Source organism: Thalassophryne amazonica, chromosome 17, assembly GCF_902500255.1.
Source record: "Thalassophryne amazonica chromosome 17, fThaAma1.1, whole genome shotgun sequence".
Classification (NCBI taxonomy): domain Eukaryota; kingdom Metazoa; phylum Chordata; class Actinopteri; order Batrachoidiformes; family Batrachoididae; genus Thalassophryne; species Thalassophryne amazonica.
In genome coordinates this window covers 21,294,102-21,310,265 of record NC_047119.1, presented here as the reverse complement: position 1 = coordinate 21,310,265, position 16,164 = coordinate 21,294,102, and the positions used below count along the sequence as shown (strand labels likewise).

At 40.4% G+C, this 16,164-nt stretch overlaps 1 pseudogene; it reads right to left on the bottom strand.

Moving 5' to 3' along the window:
* Positions 1 to 16,164, bottom strand: part of LOC117529032 — a 56,700-nt pseudogene continuing 40,536 nt past the window's right edge.

Here is a 16,164-nt window from a genome sequence, read left to right as displayed (position 1 = left end):
GACTTGTCCAAGTAAAAGATGAAGATCTTTATGTTAGAGGTCACAACTGCACACAGTAAACCCATAACTATTGCAAATGGAACAGCAGTAAAATAATCATGTTAAACTGCGCCAAATACACCAAACCATCATTTACCGACATGGTTACAGCATTAAATATGCAAATATGAACACTATTTACCTTAACATGCCCCTCTTTGACTTCTCCATATTGGACATGCTTCCTAAGGTGGTTGCAGATGGCTCTGAGTGTGGAGTGCACCTCAACGCAGAAGTTGCATCTGAATCCCAGGGGGGCTTTACTTATACCGGTTTCCTGTTCAGACAACAGGCATTGGCATAAGAAACTTCTATGATGTTTTTTTTCCCTTTACTCAATGCAATATTTTTCAATGTAGACAAAAAAACACTTCTGATAAATAAGCTTATTTTATATTACAATATATTATCTTTTGAGCAATGGTCTCAAATTTGAATTGTCAGAGGGCCGCTGGCCTGGTTCCATCCAACTACAGTGACCACTTGAACAAACGTATAATTAAAACCTCTTCTATAGAAGTGTAAATAATAGGTGCATACATCATGGCAGAATATTATCCTGTAAAGCACAAAACTGAATAATAAACAGCTATAGATGATATAATTAAGGCATTTAATCAAAGTGTCATAATACTTTGAATTTTAAATGCTGCTTGAGTAACGTAATGAAGACCTGCACAAGGACAGAAGCATTATTCTTCTAGCTCTCTCTGAATAATAACTTGTAATTTGTAGCCCAGTTATTGACAGAATACCATTGATAACTGTGAAGATGTGACCCGTGATAGGTCTTTATAGATGTCTCAATCATAATCACAACTGAAAAACGACTCAGGTTGGAAGCATTCTCATCGTCAAATACATGGTGTTTGTAGCAATTGCTAGACAGTAAAATATCCAATCAAAACATTGATTATGGAGGATTTAATAATACATGACAAGGTCTGAAACATCTGCTTTGTAGGACAATAAAATGATATTTGCTATTTTTAGATTTCTACCAGCTGAGATAAATAATTTAAACAGACCAATTGGCCTTTTAAAAGCTCCTACAATGATTAAAGTTTTTGAGGAATGATCAGATTTACAGATGCGTTAGCAGTTACCTGCAATTAACACTAACCTTTAGCATCAACCTCTTTAATATGCACCATCAATCATGAAATGTGTATTAACATAATATTATTCCATATATAGTGTACATATATATGGAAATACAGTAGTTGCTGGAAAACATATTCACTGCCACTTCATTTTCAAGAGATACGGTGCCCTCAAAAAGCATTGGAACATTTGGTATTTCAAACATTTTAATCTGTTTATGTTGTTTCAAATCTAAAAAAATCCAAAAAATAAAAATTTCTAAAATTATCTTCCTTAAACTCAAACTGGAGCGGCATGGTGGATTCGTCGTTAGCACTGTTGCCTCACAGCGAGAAGGTCATGGGTTCAATTCCTGCCTGTGGTCTTTCTGTGTGGAGTCTGCATGTTTGCGTGGGTTCCCTATGGGTGCTCCGGTTTCCTCCCACATCCAAAGACATGCGGGTTAGGTGGATTGGAATCTTTAAATTGTCAGTAGGTGTGCGAGTGGGTGTGAATGTGTTTGTTTGTCTGTTTGTGGCCCTGTGACAGACTGGCGTCCTGTCCTGGGTGAACCTCCGCCTTGCGCTCTTTGACTGCTGGGATAGGCTCCAGCCCCCCACGACCCTTAATTGGACTAAGCGGTTGAAGATGAGTGTGTGTGTGAAACTCAAACTGAAAGCAAATCTCTACAACTTGATGTAAATTAATTACAAATATAATAGCCAAGACGATGGGTTGCATAAGTAATGGAAAGCTTAGAGGTATAGAGGAGAATTTTCTTTCACCAAACATCAAATCTAGGCTTGCATTTCAGTACTTTCTGGCAAACTGTAGCTGAACTTTCGGCTCTTCTTTTTAAGAAAATCCTCCTCTACACCACTTCATCATGAAGCTGTATAACTGGGGATACAAGATACAAAACATGCATTGTGCACAATTTCTGCAGTTACAGGCAGAGAAGCCTGTAATTTCTTCTGGGTTGTCTGGGTGTCTTTCCTCACTCTTCTGCTTTTTGCACAGTCACTCAGTTTTTGAGAACTATCTACTCCATACTCCATAGTGTGCCCTACTGTTTGTATTTCTTCATAATTGATGTAAATGACGTTCAAGACATATTCAATGACTTGGAAATGTTCATGTATCCATCCCCTGAGTTGTCTGAAGAAAACTGGCTATAAAACTGTTTTTTTTACAGGTATTATACCAAAGTGTTCCATTACTTATGCAACCCATCATCTTGGCTTTTATATTTTAATTAATTTATATCAAGTTTTAATGATTTGCTTTTTGTTTGAGTTTAAGGAAGATAATTTTAGATTTTTTTTTTTTTGTATTTGAAATGACATAAGTAAAAATGTGTGAAATACCAAGTGTTCCAATACATTTGGAGGGCACTGTATTTGCATTTCCTACAGAACTGATACAATGCTAGCATTTGTGAGAATAAAGGTAATTTTCTTATAAGAAACATTAGAAAACAGGCAACATTCTCATGAATTTCCAAAAAAACAAAGAAAAACCAACTAATTATTACTTATAATACAGTATCTGGCAATTCAGGCTTAGTTTTTTCTACCTGCATTATATTTTTTCATCTTACACCACCTGTTATATCAGACATCCATTGATAGCATCTTTCTCAACCAGTCACTTCATTTCCCTGCCAACTCTTTTTTTCTCCTTCTTGATCCTAGTAGTATTTGTGAGTCATTCACATAACTAATATGCAAGAATGGTGCGTGAATCTGCCAGTCTAACCAGTCATTTCAGTTTTGCCTGACCTCTTCTTTTGAGTCCTAGCCTGCAAGGTATTTTTCACTCTTTAGTCTAGCCCTTGCACATATTCGCTAATGGACTGTGACATGTTGACCATACACTACATATGGACCCTGAGCTGAACACGCCTCAGGATTGCTGCATCTTTTCCTTCGACTTCAGTAAAGACTTCTTCTCATTTTACACACTGTATTTTTTGCACTGTATGCAAAAAAAAACCAACAAAAAAAATTCTGCCAAAATTGGATTTGTTTGGATAAAGAAAACATCAATGGCAGTATTTAATGAAGTCATGTCATGGTAAATGGACAGACTGTGAAGGATTATATTATGTAAGCAGAGCTAGAAGCCTATGACTACCAGAAATAGTGCATACCTGTCACAGAACAGTTAGTAGCCAATATGGCCATAAAATCAAGTTTATAATCCCTATAAGCATTTATACATTTTTCTGGGAGGATTGTTATTTTTACTCACCTTGTCACTTTTTGTCCCAGGTAGCTCTGAAGGTTTGTGTCTGCTGATGAGTTGCCTCCTCCTCTCTTGCCTCATGGCCCTCTTCTGAAACTCCTCATTATGATTCATGAGATGCTTGGCTAGAACTGGGAGAGCCAGGAACTTTAGCTCGCAGTGAGAGCACTGGTAGATCTCAGAGTCCTCATCTCCAGGACTTGGAGATACCACAAAGTCCCTCTTCAAGTCATTACTGTGGTGGTCATTGTAGTGCATAAAGAGCAGTTCAACTGTGCTGAAGGACAACCGGAAGCATTTTTGACACTTAAATGGCAGCCAGTCATCGTCTTGGTCCTGCTCAGATTCAAAGTCAGCCTCAAGCCCTTCTTTGCCTTCGTCCGTTGTCCCGCTGGCAGGTTCTTTGGCATAAATAACAGTGAAGTAGCGGCCAAGCTTGCTAGCGTGCTGCTTCTTAGGGAAGACACCTGGGTGGCGTTTAATGTAGTGTGAAACAATGCTCTTTCTGCTGAAGGCATGGAAGGAGCAAAGAGAACATCGTCGCCTATCTATCGCCAAACGTAGCTCTTCACTCATTTCTGAGTTGTCCCCTTCAGATGATAGGGGCACCATCACTTTATTAGGCTTTTCAGTCACCGTCTTGGAAGCAGCCAGACAATGGGTGTAATAGGCATCGATATCGTGGCGCTTCTGGTAATGTGCTGCCAATCCTTTCCGTATCGGGTTTGTGTATGAACACAGAGCGCATTTGAAGACATTGTTTTTACCCTCTGGCTGAGCACGAACGTTATTGTGCTTGATGCGGTAGTGGCGGGCGATGCCTTTCCTGGTGGAACAGAAATATTTGCAGAGCTGACACTTGAAGACAGCATGTTTCTCAGTCTTGTTCATGGGTAACTGGGAAAGAGCAAGGTCCAATTCACTGACCTCTTGGACTTTTGCTGTGCTCGATATATTACTGGCACTACACTCAGCTACCGGCTCGGTTTCTTTACTACAGCAGAAATTTGTCAGAGACGGAGAAAACATATCAGAGGCTGACTGATTGTGATATTTCTCATAATGGATTTTGAGCTTCTCCAGCGTCCCGTGTGTATATGGGCACATTTTACATCTGTATGCGCCATAGCCCTGTCTCTGGGTTTTGCATTTGTCATCGCCTTCATTTAAGTCAGTGATTTGTTCTATATCATCTGCAAAGTCTTCCGCAGTGACTTTCACCAACGGGTGCCTTTTCTGATAGTGAGTTAAGACACCATGAATACGAGAGTTAACATACGGACAATGGCGGCATTTATAAACAGAGCTGGGGTTTATGTCTGCTTCCTGTGCAAAATCTGCCGCCTTCACTTTCATGCCTGGGTGCTTCTTCCCATAGTGAGTAAGGAGGCCATGGAGACTGTTGTACTCGGATAGGCATACAGTACACTGATAAGGATTATTGGAAATGGAAAGACGTGGGTGCGAAGGATGAAGGCTGATTTCTCGAGGTGGGGTATCAATGACAAGTACGCCATCATCTTCTGCAGACAGGGAATTGAAAGTCACATGCTCTTTGGGAAGTGGATGGTGCACCTTTTCAGTTGAGTCATTTCCTTTGATAATATCCAGAAGTACAGATTCATCACCTTTAATGGCCCATGGATGAACTGCTTGATAGTGGCTGGTAATATCCCATATTGTGCAGCCTCAAATGCACAGTCTCTGCATTTGTAAATGTTTAGCTTCCAAATTGCTACCTTGTTGTGTAGTATCTGGCCCAGCCCACAGCTTGCTTGCCATATATGCGTATCACACATTGTGCTCTGGATGACGTCTTTGGTAATGGAGTAACACACCTTGGGGTTCAGCATGCGAGTAAATGCACCACTCACAATGATAGCCAGCCTCCAGAATACCATCTTGGTAAGCCCAGTGTAGAATGGTCATGGCTGTAGCTTTCACGGTGGGGTGCTCTTTCTTCAGATGCGTTCTTGAGGGCATAGACATAGGGAGATGTATAAGTACAGTGTTTGCACCTCAGGGTACGTAGTGGCCTAGCATTTTCAAGACTCTGAAGGAGCTGGTATTGCAGAAGAGATGCCGCTCGACTGAACCATCTGTGCGCGCTCACGCTGACTCCGGACAATTGCAGTATAAGGGCGACGTACCAACTCAGCATTGGCTTTGGTGTCCCGGTGTTTTTTCTGATAATGAATAAGAACGCCTTTTACAGTGCGGTTGCCATAATCACAGTGCTGACAAAAAAATAACTCATCCTCAGCTTTATTACCGCTTCCAGGTTTTGGGCTGGAGTTTGCTTGTTCCATCATGACCGTTATTTTGAAACTGTTTCAAAAACTGTCTTGGAGCTGCGATCTGCAATTCTTCCATTAATTTCATCAATCCAGGGGTCGGAGCACCATGCTTGATATATTTCGCTGTCACTTTAACCTCTGGATGTCTTTTTTGATAGTGGACTAACACACCAACAACAGATCTGTTGCTGTACACACAATGTTTACAGTAGAATGTCTCTTCAGCAGATCCAAGTAGTGATGTGCTTGATGGTTTTGGGGGTGTAGCCATGCTGAGGTTAAAGGAGTTGCTAACAGTGGTGATTGCTCTACTGAGATGACCTTCATGGTTTTCTGTATACGGAAATAAGATGCCTTTTGCTCTGGGTGTTTCTTCTGATAGTGGACCAAAACAGAATGCATGTTTGAGCTAGCAAATGAACATATATCGCAGTCATATAAAACAACATTTCCACCCACAGCGTCTTTCAAAGTGTCACTCTCAGTGGCAGCTTCAGGGGTCTTGGAGGCTGTTTTCATCACTGGACTGGAGGTAGACCTTGGAGTGGATGTTGCAGAATTGAAACTCTTGGGACCCGAGTTTAATATTTCCCTCAGTGTTTGTGATTCAGCCGTCTTGTGGGCTTGCTCCACTACATAGCTCGAAAAGATCATGGCATTGTTGATTTTTACTGTAGGGTGCATTCTTTGGTAGTGGGGCATTAGGCTCCTTACATTGGGGCTTGTATATGAACAAAAGCGACACATGTAAATCAGGTTTGGTTGGTTGAAGTTGAGCACGTTGCTTGCCTCAGGATGGTGATCCATGTAATGTTGGTGTAATCATTGTACTTGTGTATTCGATGTAGCATTCTAAGCACCGGAAGACAGCACTCTGGTCCTCGGGTCCAGGATGTACTTAAAGCTGAACTTGATGTAAGGGTGCATTCTCTGATAATGGGTGCTGACACTACGGGCTGACTTATTGTGGTAATCACAGTGTTTGCAATAGAAACGTGATGCTCCAGAATCATCTGCATATTCTGCATTGTCTTGGGTAATGTCCCTACCATCACTGAGGTCATTAGAGACATTTCACTGTCATCTGAGAGAGTCAATGATATAGGAATGCTCTTCAGTTTTGATTTAGGGTTGCTCTTTCTTTTTCCAATTCTGCCTCCATCATGAACTGTTGTGTGTTGTAAGCAAACACAGGGCTTGTAATGTCATGATTCCTTCCTTCTTTATCAGAATTTGGAGCACTTTCTCCAATGTCGTCATCATCGATATCATCCAAATTTATTATCATATCCTGTTGGCTTTGGCTTATCTTACTTTGAAGGTTACTAGCAATTTCATCAATTCTTGTTCTCTTCTTCACAGAGGACAAAATCCAAAGGCAAGTCATTAATAGACTTCCTGGCTCTTTTCACTGTTACTAGTGGCTTTTTTGTGGCAAGTCCTAAAATGGAGGTCTGAGTTTTCTGTAGAAAGATTGGAGAAGTGTCCACCTCAGACTCTGCCTGGTCATTAAGCTGGGCTTCAAAGACAGTGGGATCTAGGTCATCACAGTAGGAGTGTTTATGCTGCTGGTGAACCCTCAAACCTTTCAGAGTAGTAGTGGAGAAAGTGCAGAGAGTGCATCGGTGAGGGTACTGCTGTTCATTCAGTGTGCTTGCATTCCTTTTCCCGTTGACTCTGGAGCTCACGCTACCCCCATTACTGGCTCTGAACTACCGTCATTCTGAGGATCTGGACTATCATTTGTTAAGTCCAAAGTTTCCAAGTCTTGTGAATTATGGGCTTGCTTGTGTGCGGTAAGTTTGTGAGTGCTGGTACAAATAAATGGGCATTTGTCCACATTTATATACAGTAGCTTTGCCAGAAAGGGTGAATATTTTCAATGTGCCGAGAGATGCTCCGCCGGTGCATCGTGAGGAACGAGCAGAAAGGGCACTGAAATCGATTCATGTATTTTCTAAATGGTATTCCTTTTGTCTCCAGTAATTTATTATCCTCAGCACTTAAGAGTTTGCTTTACATCAGCTGACAGAGTCCCAGTGTAGCTAGGATCATCAATATCACCCAACTCTTCATCGTCATCCTCCTCCAAGCTGCTCCTAGAATCTTCTTCATTAACCAAGTTGGAATCCACATCTATGACATTGTTGGAGACATCAGACAAAGAAAACCTCCTGGATAAAATGGAGGAGCCTGTGCTGTTAGGAGTTGCAGTACTGATTTGTGCATATTGAAAAGATGAGATATCGGCAACCGACTTCCCCGGTGTGCCTTCCGGTGTTGGGGCTACCAGTTCGTCCTTTCCACGCATGTCACTAAAGCTACTTTTTGATTTAGGCGGGCTTTGAGAAGAGGATGGAGAATCTGTCTTGGGTGGTGTTAACCTTTTCTCTTCTTCCTTATCACAGGAAACTATCTTAACCTTGTCACTGTGTTCCTTCACCACATGACAAGTCCAGCTGTCTTTCTGGTCGGTCTGGTAGTCACACCATTCACAGGCAAATGTCCCCTTGGGGGGTCCACTGGTTGTGTCAGATGCCGTTCCAGTCTCGGCACGTTCCAAAGCTTTGCCAGTGTTCTCTGATGGACCTTTATTATGATACATAAGTTGATGTTTCATTATCCTTGCTTTGCGTGGAGACTTGTATGTGCAATACTGGCAGGAATAGACTTTTGAATGGTCATTGTGCATTGTAATGACATAGCCAGGCTCCTTCGCAGACTCTGAGGAGACGCTTGCATCAGAATCATCCTCTATGACATTATGCACCTTTCTGGTGTGGTTTCTTAAGAACGACTTTGATCTGAAGTAACGGACACAGAATTTACACTGGTAAAAGGCAGATGGGATTCGCCGGCCTGCTTTTGTGATACTTGGTTGGAATTCTCAGTTGAATTAGGGCCTAAAAGGGGAGAAAAATGTGACGGCTCAGATGAAAAAAACCCCAAAACTTGTTAAATTTTTACACTTTCTACTGTAATACAAACAGTATCAAGTTTTGGTGTGATATAGACACAAACATCACAAATTAAATGTCAATGCAATGTAAGTTGGTAGCCTTACTAATTCCAGCTTTAGGAGGTGTATAATCTTTGTCATCCACTTCATCATTTTCCTCTTCTTCCTCCTCATCTTCAACTTCGTCTTTTGAAGAGTCAGACTCATCTGCATCTGCAGGCTGCAGGAATGCGGTATGTACTTCCTGAATGTGGGTCTTCAGCTCATCATATGACTCAGCGCGGAAGTCACAGCCATCACACTGCAATACCTCCATCACTGAAAAGGGGGAACACTCCCTGGAAAATCAGGGAAACCTGCAAAGAGAGAGGAGAAAAAAAAATGTTCGGTGAGTAAATTTTTTTTTTTTTGCCACATTGCCCAGCCCTATTTAATAGGCAATTCTCTGTAAAATGTGAAATACTGTAACACAGCCAAAAGCAGAAACTTCAGAATTTTCAAGTGTATATAAAGTTATTCTTCCATAACACAGCCTATGCTGGATTTGGAGTTTGAATTCACACAGTACATTTGCAAAAATTTGCTACAATACAAAGGCATTTTTGAAAAACACATTCTTGTTAATGCCAAATGAAATGATGGCTGGAATATTGCCTTTTTACTGAATAAAATGATTTTGCAATTTAGTTTGTGGTCACTGAAGGCAAAAACAAATAACTGCAATCAACAATTGAGGTTAATAGCTGCAATATGACGCATACATCATTGAGAAACATGTTTTGCAAGACATATTGCTCCAATCCTTTTGATGTTTAGTCCAAAGAGTCTTCAATTCAAATTTTCAAGATCCAAGATTCAAATTGCTTTACATCAATACACCACATAAGCAAACAAATCACCCAGTTTGGCACATTTCACATTCAAATACACATAAATGACCTTTGTGAAACAAATTCATATTATAAGACATGTTAAAGTAAAAAAAAAAAAGTCTTGCACGGGTTACGAAAAAAGAGTAGACTGCAGATACTGAGGAGAACCTGAACAAGGTTCCAGTTTTTAAAGTTATTTATTTTTTAAGCAGAGCTTCATTCCAAGAACAATGGAGGGGCTGAGGAGGGATTATGGGATGATTTGTCCCATTTTTATTACCTTGGGATAAGCAACAGCTGGAAAGCAGCTCCACAGCCGAGCATTTACAGCAGACTATACTGTCAGATTCCATCCACTGCTCTGAAATAATCAATCGACAGAGAACTCAAGGATTTGATTATTCACTATGAAACATTTTGGATGTATGTTTTTGAAAGGTGCTGTAGAAATAATGTTTGTCATCATCATCACAATTATTAAATCATAATTTTTATCGGACATAAAAATGGAGCCACCAAATCGTTTCAAAGCCTTCAAATTATTTGTTACTAAATAAATAACCAATAGGATTTATAGGACACATTAATTTTCAGACAAATAGTTAAGTTGTTCTGTTTATAACACTGTCTCACAAGCCATTAGAGCTGCCACAAACGACTATTTTGATAGCTGACTAATCAACCATTATTTTTGCGATTAGCCGACGAGTCGGATCATACGTAAATTGCAGCTTATTGCATTTTTATCGATATTGATACCATTATCGATTCCGTTTATCAATCCGATTCCCTTATCGAAGCCTCCTGTGAATTTGCTGTGTGCTACAAGTAGGCTTTACAAGTTTTCTATGTCAACAACATTTTATTGAGTCTTAAAGTAAAGAAATATGAAATTGGTCACTGGATCCTTGATCTCTGGACATAAATAAACGCTACATGGTGGATCCTTGATCTCTGGACATAGATAGAAAAGTTAGTCTGTTAGTCAGAACACTACAAAATGGTTTCACACTGTAAATTAACTAGACCATGGATCATCTTGATACGAACCGAGACCACCTCTTTTACTCGCCAGAGGATACAAACTGATTTACCATAGTGGTGCTGACAATTTCAACAAAAAGTAGACATCATTAGGTGTTTAAGGCTGGCATTTATGGAACAATAACATGAAGCTACTGTGTCTTGTGGTGCTGCTAAGGTCAGGTGATTGCTCTGCATTCTTGCATGAGACCATTTGGATGATCTAATGCATGCTGTGGGTCAAACACCCTCATGATATTTGCACAAGTGAGTTTGTCAAAAAATGCCATCACAGCACATTTTTGCAAATGCAGAGTGCACACTCCGGCTAAGAAAAGTGAGTGCATGACACTGTTGTAGAACACAGTCACAAACGTGAAAATCTGAAGAAATAAATTCAAATAACTAAACCACCAGCACAAATTAAAGAATACCCAACAAACTGAGGGAAAGCCGTAAGAAGTTACACACACAATTTGCTTGTGCAAACACTTACACACAGTGTACACTATCACATCTTACAAACAGAAGTCAGCAAAGCTACGACGTTTTAAAACTATTTTCTTTTTAATAATGTGTAAACACACAAGGCAAATAAAGATTTAAATGAAAACTCTTACAGCCTACAAGCAACAGGATCACGCCGTGACTCAAATTGTTAGTGGGACCGTATGAATCTTGAATGTATTAAAGCTGAAAACTCTTTGTTGCTATACTGGAATGTGTAAGGTGTGCAAAAAAAGGTGAATGGTTCAAACCCCAACTGTGACCTGACATCCGTTTGTCCAACCTAAGTGATACTGATGAAAAACAGTGGATTTTGTTAAAAATCTGCATCCTTGTATTCTTGCCAAAACATCAACGTCAACCCTCATACTGAAGTTACTGATCAATGGCTGTTATACCCAATGAAATAAGCATGTATTAAGACATTTCTCCACATGAAGCCATGCCATAGTTCCATGTCACAATTTTATTAAAAGTACAATAAATATTCTGTCAAAGATATTGTCGTATAATCGTTAAAGCATTTGCATGAATGCCACCAGTGTGTATTGTTGGTTTGGGTGCATCATTTTTACAAGGAAGAAAGGGCCTGAGGGTCATCGGTGCTGCTGCTTATCATTAAATTCTGTTGGGCGGATGAGAGTCTACGACTCCAAGGCTGGTACAGCTGGGGGGGGGGGACTGGGAATAAAGATGAGCATTTTGTCTTCATGTCATGTCAGATTTTCATGTGGAATGGTAAATAGTCCATTAAGTGAGGCATTAAAGGAAATACAGTAGTAAAATGCTGTTTTAAGTCATAAGAGGGAAAATAGAGCACCCTACTGTTTTGTGATGTCTGTTGTATGGCCTTGAAGGGGTTTTCCCCCTTTTTTTATACTGTCTTTTCATCCAATTTTTATGTCATCAAATCTGGGAAACATCTGTGTCATTTTGCACCACTCTAATGGTATTCATATATGACAACAGTCCATTATTATGAAAGTTCAGATACAAATACTAGTGATCAAATTCAAGAATTGCATCACATATAAAAGCAATGCAAAATGTATTGGCCCAGAAATTAATTATTGAATTAAACAATTAAAAAAAAAAAAAAAAAAAAGCAAAGCATCCAGTTTACAGATGCCACTGTGCATCTTTTCCCCTTTCAAAACAAGACTAATGAGGCTGCTGAGGTATTAAGGGCAGAAAACCCCAGATTTCTCAAATATAGTATTTTTGTTTGTGACACTAACTATATAAATGCATACGTGAAAATTCAGTAAGGTATATCTTATATATTATATTCCAATTCTAAGATGGAACTATGCTAGTATACTAAGGTATATCTAAATATCTAAAAAGGAAGAGTAAAATAGAGTAGAGTAGAGCCACTTAGGTGTCTACTTGGCCATTCAATGCACAAAACTAGCTGTGTTTGTACATAAAAAAAAAAAAAATCAATTTGGCTTCTTGAGACTAGAGCCTGACCGATATGGATTTTTTAGGCCGATGCCGATAACGATATTTGGATGAAAAAAAAGCTGATAATCGATAAATTGGCTGATTTGCCGATAGCCGATAAATCAGCCGATATTATTATTATTACTTTTTTTTAAATGAGTAAAATGTTCTTTTTTGGACCCTTAACAAAAAAGGTATGAGCTAAAAGCTGAAGCTTTGTCCTCATATTGATTAACTTTATAACAGAGAAGAATTTTCAAGTTCAAAAAATGCAATCAAGAATTAAACCTTTGTGAAATTAGCAAATACATATCCTTAAAAAGAGTTGTGAAATACATCTGATCTTGTACCTCTTGTTGCTGCAACTTAGATATAGGTTCAGGATAAGGATATAGATCCTTATAAACTTGTATGCTTTTGTCAGCCGATCAGTGCAGTGTGACGGCGAACTACGGGGGCCGGTGATGAACACATTTAAGCAGTGGTGTAAGCAGCTCTCAGTTGAATGGAGTCAGAGCTCCATCTACTGGACAAACGGGGCAAGGACATTTTACATTGCCGACACAAACATTATTTCAGTAACTGTTCTGTTTATGAGAAATTATCAGCGTTCTATCGGCAACATTTCGGCCGATAGTGAGTACTTTGAAATGTGCTTATATCGGCCGGACGATATATCGGTTGGGCTCTACTTGAGACCTTTAAATGGGCTCTCTTTAACTAAATGGATACGCAACACAGAAAGACTGATGCTAACAAGCTCTTTTCAAACTACACCTAACTTCCACCAGCTCCTAATGTCCATCATACACATTATTCTCTGCAATGTCCATTCACGTTCAGCACAGAGCAGACAAGTGACATGTATGTGGAATCATACTTACTCCCAATTTCCATCATCAATCCAGAATCCACCATCCATCCAGCAGATGGCACTATTCAGCAGGTAGCAGACAGGTCTATGGTGTACTACATAAGTAAAACTAACTTGCTTTTTAGACTGACCGGTGCATCAAAGGCAACCAATGTCGAAACAGTTTATCTTTACTATATGCTAACTTCATTTTGTGTGTTTCAAGATGATAGCATTTATTGTTCTTGAATTATTGTGTTATTGTGCAGCCATTGGCTGCATTTTATAGTGTAGGCTTTTCTAAAGCCTAAGGAAAATAGTTGTATCTGTGCTCATGAGAATCATATGAAGATAGATGTGTTTTAGCTAAACGCTGTGATCTGTGACTGTTTTGATCATTTGGAGTCATTAAAAAAACTTTAAAGTCTCCAATTTCTGTTTCTTAAATGTGAATATGATGGTTTTCTGGTTTATTTTACTAGCTTCTTTACTCCTCTGTTGCAGTAAACGGAATATCTTTGATATGTGGTGAAAGCAAGAGACTGGAGGGCATCATTTTGGGCTCTAGAAAACATTGATCATCATTTTTCACCATTTTGTGGACCTAACAAGTAATTTAGTAGTCAGTTATTTTCTCAAGTAGTTGATTATGAACATCGTGTTTGCAGCCCTCGCCTGTGGCCACCAAATACCCCATGCATATTGCCCCCTTGTGGCTGTCATGCTGCAGGCATTCAGAAATGTGGCATTTCATAACAGTTGCACCTCGAATTCCTAAAGTTCCACAAACACCCCAATCGTACAAAAACGGGAAACGGTTGCTGGCTAGCTCGTAGCTGCCGGTATATTGGGACCACTCAGGAATGGGTTTACCAAGCCTTATCAAATTGCTAATGTGACTACTTGAGTCAGAAACACAAAAAGGTAGTAAGTTCCTTCGGCTGCTCTCTTGTTTGCACTCGGGGTCGCCACAGCAAATCCAAGGTGGATCTGCATGTTGAATTGGCACAGGTTTTACGCCGGATGCCCTTCCTGACGCAACTCCACATTACATGGAGAAATGTGGTAGGGGTGGGATTTGAACCCGGAACCTTCTGCACTGAAACCAAGCGCATTAACTACTTGGCCACCACCCATCTTCATGAAATGGCATGTCACAAGTCAAGGGAAAATCAGACAACACGTAAGTTGCATGGCTGCATACCTTGCAGTTACATCACTCAAAAATGCAAATAATTGGAATGAACTTCAATTTACAAATGCTATGAATAAATTATGATATATTTCAAATCTGATCAAAGTTACTTATTGAAATGTCACAGTTAAGGAAAGAAGGAACTTTCTGAATTTTTTGTTTGTTAAACAGACTTACAAAATAATGGCTACCAAAGTTTGGGGTTTGATGGCCATAGGTTCAGGTTTAGCACTGATTAAATTAAAATCTCTGCTCTGGATCCCAAAACGCAACATTTTCAGATGAGCTTTGGCTTAGACTGATGGGAATCCAGCCCTGCACCCACACCCAACTCCTGAGCCAGCCAGTGCAGCGCTCAATATGAGCTGCCAGTATGTCCCTGAGCAACCACGAGATCCATTGTTGCTCAGGGTCAGGTTACAGCGTCACCATGGGGCCCCACCCTGCTCTCTTGGCAGTTGACTGCTGTTTTGAACAAAGTTGCCTTCTAGTGCCAGGTTCCTCAAAATGGATATCAAGAGAATCCTTTCGGAGGAGGAGGAGGAGAAGAGAGGAATGCCCGAGGAGGGGGTGGGGAGGAAAAAAAAAAGTCTCCTACACAACCATCTGCCTTGGCTGTGTCTTTTCAGCCAGTCCGTCCCAAGTTAATGGGTGAGATTGTGTAACTGCTTTCATCTAGTCAGCTGGGGCTCAAGCAGGCAGCGACTGAGCTGCTCAGATCCTCCTCTGAGCTGAGCTTGAAGGGCAGCCATTTTAGGAGCAGACTATGTGCGCTTAGGTGTTCAGCCAGTGCACAACATGGACCCGCAGATCCAATCCTCTTCCTCAAAGGCAGACAGCCTGTCACTGTCAGAAATCTATCTGCCAGATGTACAGTCCCGTACCCAAGCTGTCTGCCCACACGGCTCAGCAGAAAACATCTCTCTCTCTGACTTTGCTTTGTCCTTTCATTTCTCAGACATTTTCCAGACATTCCCGACTGCTTCTACATTTGCAGCTATCAGGAATGGCCACCTCCATTCCAAGAGGAGAGGGAAGGAAGGTCCAAAAAAACAAGCAAACAAACAACAACAACAAAAAAAGTGCAGCATTTCTCAACGCTCTTCAACCGTGAGGAGCTGAAGAAGTGCGGGAGCACAAATGACGAAAGCACCTGGAAGGACCTTCTGTGGTGAGGACAAAGCCACCGGACTAGGCTCCCCAGATTCCAAAGTCTACAGACATTTGTTAATCACCAACCGGTCTCTCTGCATTGGTGAGCTCTGCCAGCAGTCACACCCTCTGCTCAAACTGGCTGACAGCAGCTGCTCTGTCTGAAAGAGGGCCTTTGAATAAGCCAGCATTAAGCTGATTAGGAGGACAGAGGTTTTGTCCCCAACTGTTGGTTAGTGCTACCATCTCAGACACAAAAGCACACGGCTAGCATCCCGGTTACAGATCCGGCAAACAAGCCGAGATCTTATCACCCTGGAAAGACACAAAAGGTAACGATCATCTAATTAAAAAAAAACACACTGTGGCATTGACTGCTGTGCAAATTGGACTTTTTTGTTTGTTTTGTAGAGATAAAATAACTTCTGAGACAAATAAATGTCCTTCAAGGATGTATATGTGAGTTTTGTTCTTGACATTTACCTGGCTTA